The sequence below is a fragment of the Astyanax mexicanus genome, chromosome 3, assembly GCF_023375975.1.
Source record: "Astyanax mexicanus isolate ESR-SI-001 chromosome 3, AstMex3_surface, whole genome shotgun sequence".
Taxonomy (NCBI): Eukaryota; Metazoa; Chordata; class Actinopteri; order Characiformes; family Acestrorhamphidae; genus Astyanax; species Astyanax mexicanus.
This window is the reverse complement of record NC_064410.1, coordinates 56,890,921-56,905,640: the sequence shown is the minus strand read 5'-3', so window position 1 is coordinate 56,905,640 and position 14,720 is coordinate 56,890,921. Positions and strand designations below refer to the sequence as shown.

General features: G+C 39.2%; 1 protein-coding gene across 2 annotated transcripts in view; it reads left to right on the top strand.

Moving 5' to 3' along the window:
• elfn1a (extracellular leucine-rich repeat and fibronectin type III domain containing 1a) overlaps positions 1–14,720 on the top strand; it is a 230,549-nt gene that overhangs the window by 137,291 nt on the left and 78,538 nt on the right. For both annotated transcript variants that reach the window (XM_049475535.1, XM_049475536.1), the window contains exon 2: positions 6,177–6,255. The gene's annotated coding sequence lies outside the window, so the exon portion shown is untranslated. The remainder of the gene's footprint in view (positions 1–6,176; positions 6,256–14,720) is intronic.

The following is a 14,720-nucleotide window of genomic DNA, read 5'->3' as shown; positions in this document are numbered from 1 at the left end:
TTAAAAAATGAGTTATTCAGTAGAGCAACACGAGCGTATAGAGTTTATAACACACGCCACTGACCTAATAATCTTTCAGGAACTCTTCCTCCCACCAAAATCCCTCTCTTATCCTCGAGAACTGAGTCTCGGCACAGCTTATAAGAGCAGCTTCCACATACAATCCACAAGATATCCATCAACATGAAAGGCATTAAGATGATAGATGATAAGTGAGTGACAACACTGAGATACTCTGATCTGCATACTGATAGCTTCATATTTCCACAAGGGCGTCTTCATGTCTTGGGGTAGTCTGTCTGAATGGATGTACCATTCCCTGGGACGTCTTTATGGATCATTTCACACAGACCCACTCCCTCCAAATGTGATTTAACATATTTACTGCATGCAGAATAAGGTGACATTCACTAGAATAACACAGCTGTCTAAATAACCTGGGTCGGGATGGATGGGGATTCATTTCACGGATGTTTTGAAAGCAGTGGATGCGTTTTATTGTTTTTATAGTGGATCGTTTAAATGTATAGCATGTTGTTGTTGTTGTTGTGTGATAATGTACAGTGACATGAAAAAGCATTTTCCCCCCTACAGATTTATTTAGTTTTTGCTTTTTTGTCACACTGATGTTTTTCCAGTTATCAAACGAACTTTAATACCAGACAAGGATAACCTGAATAAATTTAAAAAGCACTTTTTCAAATTATAATTTTACTATAAGCTCTTCTTCTTATGGAATATGGTAGTATAGGGAGTGTAGGGTAGTATAGGGAGTGTAGGGGAGTATAGGCTACTACTGGAAGTTTTATAAAGTATAGGGTAGTATATGGAGTATATGGTAGTATTGGGAGAGTAAGATAGTATAGGGTGTGTAGGGGAGTGTATGGAGCGTAGGGTATTATATGAAGTGTAGGACAGTATAGGGAGTGTAAGGGAATATAAGGAGTATATGGTAATATAGGTAGTGTAGGGAAGAATAGGGTGTGTAGGGGAGTATAGGGAGTGTATGGTATTATATAGATATTGTATAGAGAGCATATGGCAGTATAGGGAGTGTAGGATAGTATAGGGAGTATAAGGATGTGTAGGGTAGTATAGGAAATATAAGGGGGATTAGGGTAGTATATGGAGTATATGGTAGTGTAGGGAGTGTAGGATAGTATAGGGAGTATAAGGGAGTGTAGGGTAATATATGGAGTATATGGAAGTGTAGGGAGTGTGTTGGATAGTATAGGGAGTATAAGGGAGTTTAGGGTAGTATATGGAGTATATGGTAGTGTAGGGAGTATAGGATAGTATAGGGAGTATAAGGGAGTGTAGGGTAGTATATGGAGTCTATGGTAGTGTAGAGAGTATAGTATAGTATATGGAGTATAAGGGAGTGTAGGGTAGTATATTGAGTATATGGTAGTATAGGGAGTGTAGGGTAGTATATGGAGTCTATGGTAGTGTAGGGAGTATAGTATAGTATATGGAGTATAAGGGAGTGTAGGGTAGTATATTGAGTATATGGTAGTATAGGGAGTGTAGGGTAGTATATGGAGTCTATGGTAGTGTAGGGAGTATAGTATAGTATATGGTAGTATAGGGAGTGTAGGGTAGTATATGGAGTCTATGGTAGTGTAGGGAGTATAGTATAGTATATGGAGTATAAGGGAGTGTAGGGTAGTATATTGATTATATGGTAGCATAGGGAGTATAGGATAGTATATGGAGTATATGGTAGTGTAGGGTAGTGTAGGGAGTATAAGGGAGTTTAGGGTAGTATATGGAGTATATGGTAGTGTAGGGAGTATAGTATAGTATATGGAGTATAAGGGAGTGTAGGGTAGTATATTGATTATATGGTAGCATAGGGAGTATAGGATAGTATATGGAGTATATGGTAGTGTAGGGTAGTGTAGGGAGTATAAGGGAGTTTAGGGTAGTATATGGAGTATATGGTAGTGTAGGGAGTATGGGATAATATAGGGAGTATAAGGGAGTGTAGGGTAGTATATTCAGTATATGGTAGTATAGGGAGTGTAGGGTAATATAAGGTACTACTGGAAGTTAAGAAGAAAATACACTAATGACGACTGATAGAAACACTCTTAAATTAATGGAGCTAAAATATTTGTACTTTATTACTTTTTGCTTTATATATTTTAAGATTTGTCTTCTATTGAATGTTAAGAAGCTTTTCTTTTTTTCTGTAAATTTGCAACTTTAGCGAAGGTTTTTCTATGACAAAAATAATTTAATTATTACTTAATTTATGACAAATATGTTTTACATATGTATTTGCTCAGCCAGGGGTTTAATACCCTCATACCCTCATACACTACCATACTGCACTGAGTTTGTAAAAAGGTTTATTCAGAAGTTAAAGCCTCAGCTCTGACTGCCTCACCTCCACGGTGCAATCAGAAAGGGAAATATTATATTTGAGGGCTGATCACTTGCGCAGTGAGATTCCCGCAGTTGTTTAAACTGGGCGGTGCAGAAAGTTGTGTAGGGCTTAATTAGTTGGCCTGGCTTGCTGATCACAGGCGCAGCGTACTCTGGCTAATTGAAGCAGGGGCTGAATTTGCATTGGGATCGATGGCCGGGGGAAAGAAAGCCTCATGCGTCAGAGTGGCCCGGCCGTGACAGCAGAAGCTCACAGGGCCACCCATCTCCGAGCCGCTCATATCGATCCGCTGTCACACGGAGAGCTAAAGATACAGGATCAGCATGCAGACAGGCATAATTACCCTACGGTGTGCGGGATGAAAGAAAGAACGAACGAGAGAGCGAGAGAGAGAGAGAGAAAGAGAAGAGGAGAGAATATGAGATAAAGAGAGAGAGAGAATACAAGATAAAGAGAGAGAGAGAGAGAGAGAGAGAGAGAGAGGGGGGGAGAGAATATGAGTTAAAAGAGAGGGGGAGAGAATATGAGATAAAGAGAGAGAGAGAGAGAAAGAAAGGGGGAGAGAATATGAGATGAAGAGAGAGAAAGAAAGAGAGAGAGAGAATACGAGATAAAGAGAGAGAAAGAGAGGGGGAGAGAATATGAAATAGAGAGAGAGAAAGAAAGAAAGAAAGAGAGAACACGAGATAAAGAGAGAGAGAGAAAGAGAGGGGGAGAAGATATGAGATAAAGAGAGAGAAAAAGAAAGGGGGAGAGAATATGAGATAAAGAGAGAGAGAGATAAAGAGAGAGAGAGAGGTTTGCTTTGAGTGTTTTCAGCCTTTCATCCACATACAGTAGGATCCACTCAGAAGCCCGGGCTCTTCATTATGACCTGTGTGCCGGGCTGGGCATGCAGTGGAGGGGGGGGGTGTGAAGGGGGGTTTAGGAGGGCCCTCTTGTAAAACTGCAGCAACAGGACTGAAGTGTTGAGCTGAAGGACGCGACGGCACTGGACTGAGGATCACACAGATACGCCGCTCATTCCCTCCATAATTGGGGGTTTTGGTGGTGATTGTTCTTGCGAATTCTCGTTCCTTATCAGCGCTGGGAAAATGCGCAGAGTTTACGGGAAAAACGTTCACTTCCACACAATGAATGGAGTGTTAATAATTAGCCTGTTAGTGTTGACTCATTTTCACAAGCTGTAATTACATCTTTACAGCAGTGTTCTTTTATAATGACGCCACGACTTGCAGAATATTAATAGAACAGCTATTTCATCAATACAAGTCTTTATAATCAAACTATGTAGATATTCTACTCAATGGAAGTTTGGTGAAGTATAGGGTGGCATAGGGAGTATATGGTAGTGTAGGGAGTATATGGTAGAATAGGGAGTGTAGGGCGGTATAGGGAGTGTAGAGGAATATAAGGTACTTTTAGAAGTATAGGGTATTTTGGAGTGTATAGTAGTATCGGGTGTGTAGCGTAGTATAGGGAGTATATGGTAGTATATGAAGTGTAGGGGACTATAGGGAGTATATGGTAGTATATGAAGTGTAGGGGAGTATAGGGGGTATATGGTAGTATATGAAGTGTAAGGGAGTATAGGGGGTATATGGTAATATAGAAAGTGTAGAGAAGTATAGGGTATTACTGGAAGTTTGGTAAAGTATAGGGTAGTATAGGGAATATATAGTAGTATAGAGGGTGTATGGTAGTATAGGGAGTGTAGGATAGTACAGGGAGTTTTGAGGTGTATAGGGTACTACTGAAAGTTTCGTAAAGTATAGGGAGTATATGGTAGTATAGGAAGTCTAGGATAGTATAGGGAGTATATGGTAGTTTAGAAAGTGAAGGGTAGTATATGAATCGTAGTGTAGTATAGGGAGTACAGGGTACTGTAGGGCCACATTGGGAGCATAGGAATTATTGGGTTATATTGAAGTATAATGTAGTATATGGGAGTATAAGAAGTATAGGGAGCACTGTATATTTGCCATTGAAGTATAGGGTAATTTAAGGAGATAATTTGTAGTACAGAGTAGCATAGGGAGAGAGGTATCTGTAGTATAGGGAGTATAGGGACTATATGATCCTATAGGGTGCATAAGGAGCATAGTTACCATTAACATAAATCATAGTACATAATATAGGGAGTATAAGGTAGTATAGGGAGAATAGGATACTATAGAATAGCAAATGTATAATAAGGTAGTATAGGGAGTATAGTCCAGTATAGGAAGTACAGTATACTGGTTTATATAGGGAGCATAGGGATTATTGGGTCATACAGGGAGTATAGCTTAGTATATAGGAGTATAAGAAGCATAGGGGGTATATTTGCCATTAAAGTATAGGGTAGTATAGGAAGATAATTTATAGTATATAGGGTAGTATAGGGAGTATAGGGAGTATAGTGTAAAATAGGGGAGAAGTTTAGGGGTATTTGTAGTATAGTGACTGTAGTATCATAAAGGGTGTATAAGGAGCATAGTTACCATTAAAATAAAGTATAGAGAATGATACTGTAGGATAGTAAATGTATAATAAGTTAGTATATGGAGTATAGATCAGTATAGGGACTGTAGGCTACACAGGCTATATAGTAGTATTGTCAGGTCTTAGCCCTGTCTCATGTCTCTGTGTGTGTCCCACGTGACCTGTGCCCCTGTGTTCTGTCTCAGTACTTTTCCATGTGTTTCTCATTTGTAGCTCCGCCCCTGCCCCAGGTGTTTCCAATTCTAGTGTGTTTCCTGTTTGTTAAATAGCCCTCCTCTGCCACTTTGTCTCTGTCGGTCTTTGCACCTTCACCTGTCGTTTGTCTCTCTCAGTGTTTAATAGCTTTTCTCAGTGTTTCCTTGTTCTCTCATAGCCTTAGTTCCTTGTTTCTTGTTTATTTCTTGTTTTCTCGTTTATAGTTATTTTCCTTGTTTATTTCTAGTTTCTTCCCTTATATATATATTCCCTGTTTATTTATTATCTTTATCTCTTGTTGGCTTAGCTTATGTTCTTTTGTTTCACTGGTTTGTTTTGGTTTTTGGATATTCGTTTATCTTTGTTACATGTTTACTTGTTCCTCGTTTCCTTGTTTCTTTGCTATTTATTTGATAAATTATTTATTTATTTCGCCCTTACCTGCACTTGTGTCCGCTTTCCTCGTCACCCTGCCTGGGTTATCCTGACAAGTATAGAGAATATTTGCTAGAACAGGTGACTTTACTTTTATCATCTTTAAGATCGGAGGTTTTTACATGACAGTGATGTGTGAAAAGTTTTTTTTTTTTTTTTTTTTTTTTATCAATGCTGATAGTTACGAACACGTACAAACTTCTGCTTCCATACAATGAATGGAGTGTTAATAATTGGCTTGTTAGTGTTGACTCATTTCCACAAGCTGTAATTACAGCTTTACAGCAGGGTATATTCATTTAAATGACACCACGACCTGCAGGATATTAATAGAACATCTAATCATAGACTGTGAATGGATGGTTCATCAATACAAGTCTTAGTGTTCAAACTAAGCTATGTAGCTCCTCTGCTCAGTATCGACTCTGGTTTGTGTCTGCCATGCTAATGTGTGACGATTTGAGAAGTTTCACTATGAAAAGCACTTTTTCCTTTCAGATACGGAAAGATTTCCTTTTGTTATCTTGTGGAATACTCTTAAACTAAAAAAAAGGAAAACAGGAACTGGGATGAAGGCAGATTGCACTAATGAAGAGCTGTAATGAATAGCCATTTGTCTTCTCTTTTCAGAGCTTTAAATCTAACCCACTGGGTCTTTGTGTTTCTCCAGAGAGGGAGAGGAGCCAGCTGCTGATGAAGGAGCTCAGAGATGCGTGTTCTCACTGGAGAGTTTAACCTGAGCAGCCGGGGTAAGTCCTGCTTGGCGCCGCTCCATGACCCCAGCCGTGGCACACTGAGACACTGCCCCCGAACCTCTCACGCTCACACTCACACTCTGAGGATTTGCTGTGCACATGGAGCAGACCTTACAGTACACATTTTACACACAACACAGGTTCAGAAATGCTTATGTGATTGAAAATTGGGCTTCCAGAGGAGAAAAAAAGCTGGCCGTAGTAAAGTATTCTTATCTTAAACAGAGGTTTTTCATCACACATCATTTTTTGTGCATCCCAATTAAGGGTGCAAGAAATATTGAAATATTAAATGATCACAATATTTCAAGTGGCATAGGGAGTATAGTATAGGGAGTTTAGGGTCCTACTGAAAGATTTGGAAAATATAGGGTAGTGTAGGGAGTATATGGCAGTATAGGGAGTGTCGAGGAATATAGAGTCCTACAGGAAGTTTTGTAAAGTATATGGTAGTATAGGTAATGTAGGACAGTATATGGAGTGTAGGGGAGTATAGTTTGGTAAAGTATAGGGTAGAATAGGGTGTATATTGTAGTATAGGAAGTGTATGGTAGTAAAGAGAGAATAAGATAGTATAGGGAGTGTAGGGAAGTATAGAGTATTACTGGAAGTTTGGTAAATTATAGGGTAGCATAGGAGTGTAGGGTAATATAGGGAGTGTAGAACAGTATAGGGAGTGTAAAGCTTATAGTGTCCTACTGGAAGTTTTGTAAAGTAAAGGGTAGTATGGGGAGTATATGATAGAATAGGGAGTGTAGGGTAGTATAGGGAGTACATGGTAGTATAGGGAGTGTAGGGGTATATAGGCTACTACTATAAGTTTTGTAAAGTATAGGTTAGTATAGGTAGTGTAGGGTAGTATAGGGAGTGTATGGGTGTATAGGGTACTACTAAAAGTTTTGTAAAGTATAGGGTAGTATAACGAGTACATGATAGTATAGGGAGTGTAGGGGAGTATAGAAAACGTAGGGACATATAGGGTACTGCTGGAAGTTTTGTAAAGTATAGGGTAGTATAGGGAATATATGGTAGTATAGGGAGTGTAGGACAGTATAGGGAGTGTAGGGTGTATATAGTTTGGTAAAGTATAGGGTAGAATAGGGTGTATATTGTAGTATAGGAAGTGTATGGTAGTAAAGAGAGAATAAGATAGTATAGGGAGTGTAGGGAAGTATAGAGTATTACTGGAAGTTTGGTAAATTATAGGGTGGCATGGGGAGTATACAGTAGTATAGGGAGTGTAGGGTAATATAGGGAGTGTAGAACAGTATAGGGAGTGTAAAGGGTTATAGTGTCCTACTGGAAGTTTTGTAAAGTATAGGGTAGTATAGGGAGTATATGGTAGAATAGGGAGTGTAGGGTAGTGTAGAGAGTGTAGGGTAGTATAGAGAGTGTAGGGTAGTATAGGGAGTACATGGTAGTATAGGGAGTGTAGGGGTATATAGACTACTACTATAAGTTGTGTAAAGTATAGGTTAGTATAGGTAGTGTAGGGTAGTATAGGGAGTGTATGGGTGTATAGGGTACTACTAAAAGTTTTGTAAAGTATAGGTTAGTATAGGGAGTGTAGGGTAGTATAGGGAGTGTATGGGTGTATAGGGTACTACTAAAAGTTTTGTAAAGTATAGGGTAGTATAACGAGTACATGATAGTATAGGGAGTGTAGGGAAGTATAGACTATTACTGGAAGTTTGGTCAATTATAGGGTGGCATGGGGAGTATACAGTAGTATAGGGAGTGTAGGGTAATATAGGGAGTGTAGAACAGTATAGGGAGTGTAAAGGGTTATAGTGTCCTACTGGAAGTTTTGTAAAGTATAGGGTAGTATAGGGAGTATATGGTAGTATAGGCAGTGTAGGGTAGTATAGTGAGTGTAGGGGAGTATAGGCTACTACTATAAGTTTTGTAAAGTATATGGTAGTATAGGGAGTGTAGGGTAGTATAGGGAGTACATGGTAGTATAGGGGAGTATAGGGAGTGTATGGGTGTATAGGGTACTACTAAAAGTATTGTGAAGTATAGGGTAATATAAGGAGTATATGGAAGTATAGGAATTATATGGTAGTATAGGGGAGTATAGGGGAGTATAGGGAGTATAGGGGCATGTAGGGTACTAATAGAAGTGGTAAAGAATAGGGTAGTATAGGGAGTATAAAGTAGTTTAGGAAGTATATAGTAGTGTACATGGTTGGTGTATTATTAGTATATTAAATTATCACAATATGTTGCTTTGTAATACTGTATTGATATAAAAAATAACTATTTTAATTAGTTACATGTAAAGGTTGATGACACACCCTAAATCAAGCCTGCAGACTGATGAAATAGTGCTCTATGTGTTTGTCTTTCTTAAAGTTGCCAGATATTCAACACAACATTCAACGTTCCCTCACTAAAGTAATTATTTATTTATTTATTTATTGAGGCGTTAAATCTCTTTGCCGCCTTTAGCAGATTTACAAATTTCCTCACACATAACGCACCCCATAAAAGCATCATTTCCACCCGCCACTGCAATTTCAAACTACCCTAATTTGGCAGGAAAGTCGTGAATCTGGCAACCCTGCAGGGGAAAGATCCAGCGAGTGAAAAGCTGAATGTTTCTGGTTGCTGTAGCGACCCTGCAGCTCCAGATCCCGTCTGTTTCTCACTCTTTAATATAGTCTCAATACCATCACTGTTATAGCACTTTCTAAATCACAATTTTTTTTTCTTCTGGTGTTTGGCTCGAGCTTTTTGCTCGTTTTTCTTTAGTTTTGGGGAAGAACATCTCAGTGACCCCATGGTTGGCACTGTTATGCAGATGCTATAAAGCAGAAGGAGCTTCATGGATGCACACAGAGAGAAGCTGAGCTGAAACAGAGGAGCTGGAGTTCAGAAGCATTGTCTTCCCTGATCAGTTAGTTTCTTGAGGAATATCCAGCTTTAGAGGAGGACGTGGGCGTGCAGGCAGCCAGTCAGCTCCCATTTCCTTCCCTCACATTTCTACTACCTGATCTATCTGATCTGCTCTTCTATGTCTAAAAGCATGAAATTTCTCCCACTCTGATTTGGAGCACATCGTGTGCTTTTCAGTAAAAGGAAATCATGTAATCACCAGTGAGACTCTTGTATAAGCACACGCCAGGCTGATCAGGTGGGGAACAAAAAAAAAAAGACATCAAAAAACCTTTAAAAAAAAAAAAAAAGAGGAGATGGAAGCACAGCCTCTGTATTTGATGTAGAATTGATCTTAATAGGAAACAATATGTAAAAGATCCTTATATACATTGCTTTATCAGTGCACTCTTCTTTATAACTTTTTATTTGTACACAGCTCTGGAAAACAAAATAAGAAAGCACTTAAAAATTTTACCAAATTGAAAACCTCTGGAATATAATCAAGAGGAAGATGCATGATCACAAGCCATCAAACCAAACTGAACTGCTTGAAGTTATCCAAAAGCACTGTGTAAGACTGGTGGAGGAGAACATGCCAAGATGCATGAAAATTATGATTAAAAACCAGGGCTATTCCACCAAATATTGATTTCTATACTCTGAATTTTTTTAATTTTATGAATAAGAACTTGTTTTATTTGCAGTATTTACTCTTCATCTTCTTTTTTATTATTTCAGCCATTTCTCCATTTCTGCAAATAAATCTTTTAAATGGCAATATATATATTTTTTTAATTTGGGAGAAATGTTGTCAGTAGTTTATAGAATGAAACAATAATGTTCATTTTACTCAAACATAAACCTATAAATAGCAAAATCAGTGAAACTGATTCAAAAACCGAAGTGCTCTCTTAATTTTTTTCCAGAGCTCTATATTTGTTTATTTGTTCCTGATCTTGTAGCTCCAATATAGCACCAACGTCTTTATTTATATCTTAGTTAAATTTAGTGTAACAAGCAAATTTATTTATTGGTCAGTTTTTTTCACAAAATTTTGACACAAAATAGACAAGTCACTTATCGTAAACATGAATGTTATGGCAAAGCTGAGCTTTCTGTGATTTCTTTAAGCTGTTTATGGTCAACATTTGAAGAATCTAAAATATAAAACATATTTTTGTTTACTAAATATTACTGCGATTACACAACTGTTCTTCTTAAGTCTTTTTCTTATTATTATTCCCCTTGATTTTTGTCTGGTTAACTCGGGCTGAAATTTTTAAGATATAAGACGTATAGAACTTGTTGCATTTTTTCCCAAAATACAAAATACAAGGTGTGATTTTTGTACAATTGTCATGTTAAATTTGAATTACTTAGCAACCCCCTATCAACACTATAGCAATCAGCACAGATACCATAGCAGCCACTTGTCAGGGTTGACCCAGGCAGAGAGACGAGGAGGCGGATGTAAACACAGGTAGGGTGAGAATTTATTAAACAAAGAGACAAGTAAACACGTAACAACAAAATAACTAAACAAACGAGGGAGGCTAGAGAACATAAAACTAAACAAACGCTGGAAAATAAACTAGGAATAAACAAGAGAGAGAGACTAATGATAAATAAACAAATAAACAAGTAAACAAGAAACAAAGAAAAACAAGAAACAGAGGCGAGCTAAAACTAACAAACAAACAAGAGATACTAAAGATAAACAAACGGGGAGACTATAAAACTAGGCAGGATAAACTAAAACAGGGCAAGGGAATAAACTAGGGAAAACACAGGGAACTAGAAAATAACAGAATAAACAGGAAGATAAATATAAACTACAAACAAATAGGGAGGCTGACAAAAGCAAACGAGGAACTGAATAAATACAAAACTAAACAAGGCAGAGCTGTATAAATTTAGGGAATAAACTACTAAAAGACTAAACACTAGGTGACTAGGGAACACAGAAGTAAACTAATAACTAAAGCTAGACAAACAAAACAGAACTGAACAAAACAAGAATTACACAAGAAGATAAACAAAGAACAAGGGACTCGGGCTAAGGCTATGAAACACAGAGAGAGACAGAGAAACGCAGAGAGACAGACAACGGGGGACAGTGCAAAGACCGACCAGGACAGGTGACAGAGGAAAGCTTTTTAACATAACAGGAAACACACTGGGAGTGGAAACACCTGGGGAAGGGGTGGAGCTACAAATGAGACATGAGGTAATGGAAAATCACAGGCAGAACACAGGGGCACGGGTCACGTGGGACAACACAGGCACGAGGACAGACAGGAAACAGGGCCAGGCGTGACACCACTACGGATACCATAGCAACACCTTAGTAATCAGCAGAGACACCATAGCAACCAGCCGTGAATTAGCACTCACAGTTTCTGTTCATATTTGTTTTCATAGTTTGGAAGACTTTAGTATTAATTTAAGATTATATATTAAGATATATATATATATATATATATATATATATATATATATATATATATATATATATATATACAGGGGTTGGACAATGAAACTGAAACACCTGGTTTTAGAGCACAATAATTTATTGTGGTGACGGACAGTTCTGGTGGAAACAGGAGAGTTGAGGTGCACATTGAATTCTGCGTGATTTGATCAGCCGTGGTTTTATGTTTTTTGGATACAATCCGGGTTAGCACCCGAACATTCCTTTCAGACAGCTTCCTCTTACAGCGTCCACAGTTAATCCTGTTGGATGTGGTTGGTCCTTCTTGGTGGTATGCTGACATTACCCTGGATACCGTGGCTCTTGATGCATCACAAAGACTTGCTGTCTTGGTCACAGATGCTCCAGCAAGACATGCACCAACAATTTGTCCTCTTTTGAACTCTGGTATGTCACCCATAATGCTGTGTGCATTGCAATACTTTTAGTTTGAATACATTTTATTAATGAAGATTGGCCACCAGGCTGGTCCCATTTAGCCATGAAACCTCCCACACTAAAATGACAGGTTAGGGTTTCAGTTTTATTGTCTAACCCCTGTATGTTGTCACTCATTCTGGCCCAGAGAAGAGAACAATACAAGTAATTCACTGAAAGCCCAATAGAATATTGCCATTGCCATTACCGATACTACTGTTACTCTTACTGATGATATGATTCCACATGGCACTACACAGAGATGTGGGGTTTTGAATGCTTTCTATTGGCTAGCAGCAGCGGCAGCAGCAGCACTAGCAGCAGCAGGCACTTCAGAGAGCTTAGATGTTCCAGTAATTGACTTGGAGTCCAGATGAAATATTGGAGAAGCCTGTGACCCACATAGAGGACAGGATGAGCTCTTAGATCTACGTACTTTCATGTTTTAATCACCGCCATACGTCACTCCGTAATTAGTGCTTCAAACTTCAGCCAAAACCTGACATTTTTTGGTCCCTTGATGTCCAGAGCTGGACAACGTTTATATGCGTGGAAGCCATTATGGTTGCTTAATTTAATAAGAGCCCAACTGGTGCTTTGATGTGTGCTGATAAATCGTGCGTAAGTGGCGTATAGGAGAGCGCTTTAATATTTGATGATGCTGAATAGCCTGGGCAGTTTGATTTGCTTAGTTATTATACAGATCCTGCCAGACACGGCGCGCTGGCAGTCTCTGCCTTTGAGCCCACTCGTGGGTCGACTGCATGCCCACATCTGTCTTTAAGTCTCAGTGCCTTCCTTCATTCTGGCTCATGCTGGATGATGCAACTTCGCCTATCTGTGGGGCAACTGCATGGAGATTAGATGCAGCTTCAGTTCACACAGAGAAACTTAAGAAGCTCCACACTTTATAAAAGACACAATGACTTTCAGTGTCCCAAACGCAATAATAAACTATGTCAAAGGTGAAGGCATGCCAGAAAAGTCATACAAAAGACTGGAACTACCATCGTTTCCCATGACTTTTGCTATGTCCTATCGAAGTGAGCAGCGTTACTTTTAGAGGTTAGATCGGGCCCAAAAAATCCGACCCGACCCAGCCCGAGCCCGTGCACGTTCTGCCCGAGCCCGACCCGCCCCATAAACTGTCTGTTTTCGGGCTGTTTGAATGAGCGAAATATGATCAGAATTATGTTAATAACACTGTAACATAGAAGCATAGAACTATTTTTTAATTAAAATGATTTTTAAAAACAGCTACACACAGTGCTGCAAGTCAAACGTGGAGGAGTTCACGTGCGAGAGAGAGAGAGAGAGAGAGAGAGCGAGAGACAGAGAGTAAAGGTAAAGGTTCTCACATACTGTATCTCCTGTTTCTCTTTTATCTCCTCGTGCTCATATTCTAGTCCCATACATAATTCTGCAGCTCCCTCTGAGTTTTCTGTCGTATTTTGCGGCTAGCGCGAGCGCTTACAACTAACACCGCGGACCGCGAGGTGCCGCCGCACGGCCGCTGTTGTGCCGATTCCGACTCCCTGCTCAACACCCCCCGCTGTACAACAGCGGGAGTGAAAAGTGCTTATAAATAAATTTGTTTAGTTTCACTTTCAGTTTTCGTTATTTGCTTCGTTTTCATTAAACAATAATAATTGGTTACTTAGCAACATTGTGATTATCACACCAGAGCTTTATTTAAAAATAAAAATATAATTAAAAAACAGATGCCTACATCTCAGACTATTTTCTGGAGCCCGACCCGACCCGGCCCGAGGAATGTGGTGTCAATTCTCGGCCCGAACCGACCCGATTTCGGGTCGGGCCTCGGGTCAGGCCGGGTTCGGGCAGAGAATCTAAGCTCTAGTTACTTTTATATATTGCAGTTAGAGCAAAACGTTAGGAAACCCACACCTTCTTCCACATGTCTGCTGTGTCTCCTACATGGTTTGTTGCAAACTTTAAAAGGCTAGATCTATGGAATGCACTATTTATATTCTCTGACCTAAGCGGTGGATTTCTGCAGTTCCTCCAGAGTGACCATGGGCCATTTGGCTGCTCCTCTGATTCGTGCTCTCCTTGTTGGGATCTGTTAGCTTGGATTTTGTGACAGCCATGTGGAGGAGAATATGCCAAGATGCATGAAAACTGTAATTAAAAAGAAAATAGAGTTATTCCACCAAATATTGATTTCCGATCTCTTAAAACTTTATGAATGTCAAAGGTAAAGGCTTGACAAATAAGTTATAAAAAAGACTTGCCCCATGGCTATGTCCTATCAAAGTGAGCAGCGTTACTTTTCTGCCATGGAGGAGCTGCTGGATAAACCAGCTACTGCTTGAAAGCATAAACATACAATGCAGAGCCCCCAGTGAGCGTGGAGGCACGGAAAAACTCCTTCAGAGCTGGAGGAGAAAAAAAAAAAAACTTGGGAGGAACAAGACTCACATAGAAGGGGAGTTAAATGAATGTTAAAAGTCATCCTGCATCCACACTGGTCTAATATATTCAGGTGTATATTCAGCAACACCAGCAGTGGAAGCAGTTAGAGTTCATGTTGTAAAAACAGGGCAGCTGATCTGTGTATAGCCAATACAGATAGATATCTAAAGAAAGAAACAAAAGGAAAGAAGACGAAGAAAATAAGAAAAAGAACAACATTTCAAAAAAATTGATA